A 6380-nucleotide genomic window follows, 5' to 3' on the forward strand; every position below is an offset into this window, starting at 1 on the left:
AAGGACCTCCCATGCTCATGGATTGGAAGAATTAATATTGTGAAAATGACCATCCTACCAAAAGCCATTTATAGATTCAATGCAATGCCAATCAAAAGCCCCATGACATTCTTCACTGAATTGGAAAAAAAACATCCTAAGATTCATACAGAAGCACAAAAGACCTTGGATAGCCAAAACAACCCTGAGCACTAAGAGAAATGCCAGGGGGATTACTATACCAGATTTTAAGCTGTATTACAGAGCTATAGTCATAAAAACAACATGGTACTGGCACAAAAATAGACCCATAGATCAATGGAACAAAATTGAAGACACAAATATGAGCAAATGCAATTTCAGCCACCTGATATTTGAGAAAGAGGGCAAGAATATTCACTGGAGGAAAGACAGCATGTTCATCAAATGGTGCTGGCAACTAAACCCCTATCTTTTACCCTGCACAAAAGTCAACTTCAAATGGATCAAAAACCTCAGTGTTAAACTTGAAACTCTGAAACTGTTAGAAGAAAACATTGGGAAAAAACCTATTAGACATAGGTGTAGGATAGGATTTTCTGAACCAGATATCAATTTCCTGAGAAACAAGGGCAAGAATTAAAAAATGGGACCTCATTAAACTAAAAAGCTTCTGTATATCAATGGAGGCAACCAGGGAAGCGATCAGAAAAGCCACAGAATGGGAGAAAATCTTTACCAGTGACACATCTGACAGAGATTTAATATCCAGAATATATAATGAACTCAAAAAACAGAGAATCAAGACAAGAAGCAACCCAATTAAAAGATGGGCTAAGGAGCTGAACAGAGAGTTAGAAGAAGAAGAAGTAAAGATGGCTATGAAGCATCTTAAAAGATGTTCAACATCACTAATAATTAGGGAAATGCAAATTAAAACCACTTTAAGATTCCACCTCACCCCAGTCAGACTGGCTAAGAGAACAAATGAAACCAAATGTTGGAGAGGATGTGGGGAAAAGGGAACACTCCTGCACTGCTGGTAGGGCTGCAAACTTGTTCAACCCCTATGGAAAGCAGTATGTGGAGAACTCTTAAAAAACTACAAATGAACCTACCATTTGACCCAGTTATACCACTCCTTGGCATATACCCAAAGAACTCATCCTATTGCGGAGACACTTGTACATCCATGTTTGTTGCTGCTCTTTTCACAATAGCTAAGAGATGGAAGCAACCTAAGTGTCCCTCAATTGATGAGTGGTTAATGAAAATGTGGTTCATTTATGCGATGGAGTTTTACTCAGCAATAAAGATGAAATCATGAAATTTGCAGGTAAGTGGATGGAGCTAGAAACTGTCTTACCAAGTGAAGAAACACAGACTCTGAAAAAAATTGACATATGTTCTCATAGGTGGATCCTAAAACCAAACCCTGATAAGTGAGTATGTATCCAGACATAACTACGGGAACCAGGATAATGGAAAGGAAACAGGGAGGTAAAGGAAAAGAAATAACCTTAAAGAGAAGAACAGTAGGAAACAGGCCTTAATAAGGGAGATATGGATAAAAATTGGGTTAGTTTAAGGGAGGGGGGAGGGAAGGGTATACAAGAAACCTAGGGGATAAGGGGAAAGAAGGAGCTCAAGAGAGATAGGACCGTAGGAGAAGGATGTTAGTAAGGGAGAAAGGGGGAAATGGGGGCACCTTAAGTGGGAAAACTATGGTGGAGGGGTGAGATAATGTGAGAGATAATGCCAAGCTAGTTTTGAAAACCAGAGGGAACCATATTACTCCTACAATCTACTGACAAATATACATAACAGATCAAGAAATATATGTCTAGGTAAGGTTTATCTGAGAACAACTGGTCTTTATCTATATGACACACAGTAATTAAAAGTACCAGGCTGATGGAACTAACCTTCTTGGGTGTTTAACAGACATACCTTGAGGCTTATACTAATTTGGTCAGAGGGACATAAAGGACAGTTTTTGCTCCTTGCCCTCCTAGGTCAACTAGTTCCAGAGGACTATGAGCATCTCTCAAAATGTCCTGTAATTGTGGTGGGTCACCTATCCTCTTGATCAAGGAGGCCGAGGAGACTCCACCAGATGGACTTGAACCAGTGTCCAGTCTACAAAGAGGAGGGTCAACACAGAAGAATCACATCCTCCATGCTTCCAAATGAAACCAACCATGGTCGAGCAGGATCTTTGACTTATCTTCACATAGGCAGAACTGGTAAAAGAAAGGAGCCAGGGGCTCCTCCCAAGCCCATGTGACCCCTGAGGAACAGATCTTCTAATGACCTTAAGAGTAAAAATAAATTGGTTTATCTGGGCCAACTGTATGGCCTTAAATATCCAAAAGGAAAGTATAACCAAAGATTAAAGGGGTCAATATAATTTCTTAAGAGGTCCATATGCATAGCTAAAGGCTACATAACAAGCAACAATGCCAGACAGGAGATAACTTCTTTTGAGTTGTTGGCCAGGGTGACCAAAGGGACTCCCAAATAGTAACCTAGCATAGAACTGGGAAAATGAACAGCAGGTCCTCATCTTATCTAAAGGAGTATTGACAGCTGATTGCTGCTAGATGAGGAACAGCTGACCCTCCTAAAACAAAGACCTCTAGATAGGCTGACTAGATTCACCAGAAGGGCAAGTATTGGGGAATGGCTGGGGGTGCCGACAACACAGCAGACAGTAGCAGGGATATCAGAGTATAAGGGCTCTAGTGGCGGGAAGGAGGCTATGGGAGGGTGCCACCTTGGAAGTGGGTGTATAGTTGATTAAGATGGTTTGGGATGTTCTGTGTGATACACACACACACACAAAATCAACAAATTTTTTAAAAATGTATTATATTTGAGGAGGAAGCATGGAAATTTATATCATGCTAATTAGCAGAGGTGATAAACATTACTATTGAAATCTATCCGATGACTTCATAGACATACACAGGCACCAAGGATCCAAGTGCAACTGATTATGATTAGTAATAATCAGATGCATACAGATTAGAGATGCATGTGCCAACATCTCAGTGTTTGTAGCAAAAACAATGAGTCTTTCTGCAAGGAACAGTATATTTTAAAATGAAATGGAGATCTATTTTAAAGGTTAAAAAACTGTGAACCTAGAAACTTGCACACATTTGTGAAAGAAATATACTCTTGCTCTGGAGTGTGTTACTGAATATGTTAAATCTGTAGTGAAATGCTTCTTCTAATCATGTAGTTATTAAAAATTTTAAAAAATGATTAAAACAATAATAATAATTTGTAGATGTGAAAAAAATTACCATTGAAATCTACCTGATGTCTTTATATCCATGCTCAGATGCCAAGGAGCTCAGAAAGTAACCAATTGTCACTAGTAATAATCAGATATATAGAGATCAGAAACACTCATATGCAAACATCTTAATGTCAATTGCTTTGAAAATGAATTTTTTCTGTATGAAACTGTGTATTTTAATAATGAAATGGAGATCTTTTTTAAAGGTTAAAACCATTTAATTTTATGTCTTATAGGGTTTATACTGAGTACAATATTGTACAACTGTAATAATTCAACTGTAAACCTAAAAATTTACAGACAATTTTGGAAAAAAATGCATCTTTGCTCAGAAAATTGTTATTGAATATGTCAATGCTGTTGTAATGAAATGCTTCTTCTAAGCATGTGGTTATTAAATAAATAATTAACTGGGAAAAAATATGGATCCTTAAATTTACAGACAAGTATCCCAGTCACCACCCATCAAAGTAGCTTCTTTTTCAACAGACAGATAGTTACAGAGTTCCACAACTGGTAACACACAGACATTGTCTATGAATTGCTCAGGCCTAAGTGATGCATCTACAAGGCAGCCTCTACACCTAAGGCTCATGGAACATAGAACAAGGGATGAAGAGAACACTAATGCATCTTTCAGTTCTCATCAATGAAGCTCCCTCATGTAACAGAGGGCCAGGAACACAAAAGGTCAGAAATGACCAAAGTGTGGAGAAGAAGAGTATGTGGCGTATGGGTCCTTAGACAGGATTCCTATATTAAACTCCACCCCTCTAGAGTTCAGGGACCACTGGGGAAGAAGGGACGGAAAGATTTTTAGATCCAGGGAGGAGGTGCATGACCATATGGAAATAGAGTCTTACAAGCTCTTGAGACCTTGCTCACATGAGCCTATAGCAATGGTGTCTGTATGCACAAGACCCAGGCAAACTCACGCAGATGAAAACTCAGCACAGCACTGTGGAAATTGGCAACAAGTCCATTTTAGTCAAAGAATCATTAGCAGCTGATTACTGCTAGATGAGGAAAAGCCAGTCTTCTTAAAGGGGAGATGGTAGATAGGCTGAGTAGACCCCAGTAGATGGACCTGCACTGAGGGATGTCTGGGGACACTAACTTCACAAGATAGGTCTTAACACAAATGAGAGAATGTATGAATTCTGGGGTGGGGGCACTATGGGATAGTGCCAGTGGGGAAGGGGGTTTAAAGATGATTAAGATATTCAATAGCCTCCCCCCACCACTGCCAAAAAAAAGCACAATGTGTGCACTTGGAACCTCATTTCGTGCTGTCTTTGGTCTTGTTCTCCTCATCACTGTTAGCACCTTCCAAAATGGAGGCAAACATGAGTTATATCAGCTTTCTGGAAGGGACGGAAGTCAGTGCAGCATGAAATGAATTCTTTTGGGTCTGTTTCCTTCTTCCCAATCTCTCAAGGATCTTTCCCACCGTGTAATACTTTCTCCGTGCTTGTTTTATTGTTCATTAGTGTATTTGACAAACACACTACACACATGCCTTGTGCCAAGTATCTGTAGCGGGTGCTAGAGACTCGGTGGAGAAAGCTGTTCTCTCTATACGAAGCACAGAGACAGGAGAAGGAGAAGACCATTGCTAGATGGTGACACCATGGAAAATTCACTTCGTGAGCCTGGGAAGAAGGACTGTACCTCATACAGTAAGGCTCAGGACTAAGAGAGGATTTGGAGCTGGGGACAAGACATGTTGAACAAGTGCAGATAAATGTCTTTAAAAGGAAGCAGGGAAAATAGGCATCAATAAAACAATTATCTTTCATGTCTTTCATTCAAGGAATATAACTATTAAATATGAAATAAATATTATTAAAGATTGAGAGGAATATGAATTTTCAGTGTAATGATAGGTGGTGAGTATGTCACATTAAGTTTTTTTTAATAATTCACCTCGATGAGTGATTGAGGGATTTAATTGCCGAGTGGCTCTGTTCAGCCAGTTCAGGTCAGCTGGATATTGAGCTTTGACGAGGCCAGAAATAGCATTTGCAGTTTTACAGACAGGTCGGCCATTTTGTGATTTGAGACACCCTAGTGTGTCAGAAAGAGTTCACCCTTTGGTGTGGGAATAAATGACTGTTCTAGCCACCTTCCAGAAAGGAAGCCTTGTGTGATCACAAATGTGAGCACAGACCATTTAGAAAAGATACTCGGGATGGCTTAAAGTGGCCTCAAGAGCATCTAAGAACAAAGAAAGGACATCCCCAAAGGGATGATGGGTGCCGACTCATCCCTCTGACTCTCCATTCAGATCCTGATTTTTAAATTACCTGGAATGCCTATTAAAGGTTAATGAATTTGCATTCTGTTTAAGATTACCAGATTAATTTTTTTATTGTACTGTTTTCTATGTGGTGAAAGAACACAATAAAATCTCAGCCAGAATTTCCTGGCAGATGTAAATATTTTGTGTGTTTGAAATTATTATTGCTTTAGATAATTTTATATTTTGTTTAATATAGTAAAATATGTAATTATGTAACATGTAATTCTTGCAGCAAGAAGGGGGATAAAGAGAATGGCAGAGCTCTAGTGATGAAGATCTGGGCAAAAACTTGAATACAATGTCACTGAATGACTTGTTTCTGTGTTTATTTCTTATTTAGTCTTTTGAAACACCAAAATACAAATATTTACACATTCTGGCAAAAGCTATTCACATTTAGGTTAGCTGCCTATTTACTAAGGTATGATTAGAAAATCCTCACTGTATAAGCTGTAATACTCAAATGCCAACTAAAGTCACATTGTTCTCTGATATCATAATTAAAATGAACTCAGTCCCCTGGAGAGTCCTACATCCTGTGCGGGTGTCGGTGACTCCCAATGGCCTGCAGTACCTTGACTTCCTGAAATGCCTTGTCTTCTGTTGGTCACCTCCACATTTTCTGTGAACCTTCCTCAGTACTCTTCCTGCTTTCTCAATTCTGGGGTTACTCAGACTAAATACACAAATGTCAAATCAACTTCTTTTTTTCTTCCACACATCATATTGATCCATTAACAAATATGTCATTTTTAGCTTCCAAACACATTCAAACTCTTTTGTATCTCCATACACCCCTTCTCCCCCATTATA

The sequence above is a fragment of the Nannospalax galili genome, unplaced genomic scaffold, assembly GCF_000622305.1.
Source record: "Nannospalax galili isolate Female #2095 unplaced genomic scaffold, S.galili_v1.0 scaffold454, whole genome shotgun sequence".
Taxonomy (NCBI): domain Eukaryota; kingdom Metazoa; phylum Chordata; class Mammalia; order Rodentia; family Spalacidae; genus Nannospalax; species Nannospalax galili.